Source organism: Uncinocarpus reesii, genomic scaffold (assembly GCF_000003515.1).
Source record: "Uncinocarpus reesii 1704 scaffold_2 genomic scaffold, whole genome shotgun sequence".
Taxonomy (NCBI): Eukaryota; Fungi; Ascomycota; class Eurotiomycetes; order Onygenales; family Onygenaceae; genus Uncinocarpus; species Uncinocarpus reesii.
The window spans coordinates 2,421,105-2,422,520 of record NW_003052499.1 but is presented as its reverse complement, the minus strand read 5'-3'; positions in this window follow the sequence as shown (position 1 = coordinate 2,422,520).

Genomic DNA, 1,416 nt, shown 5'->3' with positions numbered 1-1,416 from the left:
GTAGCATAATATCTGCTTTAGATTGTGATCTTTAAACAATCTCCTTTTAATTTTGTACTCTTTAAGATTTTAAGTCCCACTGTAGACAGCAGTCTTTAAGTCTGAATAAAAAATGTTTGCATCTCTCTTTTTTATTTCCAGTGCTTCATTAAACTGTGTGAGATGTCTGTTGATGTTTAGTTCATTATGAAGATAAAGCATCTTATGTTTTTGAAGATAGATGTTTAGCATTTGCTGCACTTTAAGACTGATGATCTTGTTGCATTCTATATTTTCTTTTCTTTAAGAAATATTTCTATTACCTTTGTATCTGCAACATTTTCTTCAGATTTCCAAGTGTCATCTTGTGGTCTTCATTCAAGTCATTGAATTAGATATTCAACTTTTTTTTGTTAAATGTGCTTGTTGAGTATTTTGTTCACTATAAATTCATCTTTTCTGTTCACCAGTTCTGACTCTGGTGGTGATGACACTCTCTCATGTTTGATGTAAGATTTCAAGAGAAAGATATAAAAGACAGAATGAATGCTGCAGTAGATTAAGAATAATTAAAGCTTATATAATTGCTTTCTTCAGACTGTAATGATTTCAAATGAGTCAATAAAGTTGTGATTGAGTTTTCTTACAGAGCAGATCATTTTAAGATTCTTGATGTTGAGCATGATTAAGTCACTCATCTTATAACTTTGTGGCAGATGCTTAATGTCATAGTATGTTTTTTATAAGTCTTGTGCCTGTTGAAGTTTGTCATTCAGCTCTCTGCAAATATCTGTCAATATTTCTGTATGTTCTGTAATGTGTATGACTGAATGCTCTGACACTTGACTGACATTAATAGAAAGATCTGATTAATATTTCATCAGAACTACTGCTGGTACTTTGTCTGTGAAACTATGCTGAGATTGATTGTAGACATGTTGAATTATGAGAAGTCATTGAGTTCAGTTGTCTTGATGAAAATTTATAAAGCAGTATAAGTATTGCTTCAGAGTTTGATTTTGATGCTCAGTTTATTCATCTGTTTGAGAGTGGAAAGCAGTACTAAGCTTATGTTTTATACTGAAATAGAAGCATAGAGTTGATTAGTATTTACTTGTGAACAGTGATTCTCAGTCAGAAATTATGTGTTAAGATATCTCATATATAATGAAAATGTGCTTATAGCACAATTCTGCAAGTTGCTCTGTGGTGATGTCTTTTCTGCACAGTAAGTAAATTGTGAACTTGATGAGAATGTTGATTATGATTAAGATGACATTATAGATTTAATCTTTTCATGAAGATGGAAGTAGTTTCATGATAAAATTCATGATTAAGATCTCAAAAAGTTTTGTGGACAATAAAATGATGTCCAATTCATTATATTATTTGTGATGTTGAGACTTAATGCATTGACATGTGTTACAGCTTGCACAT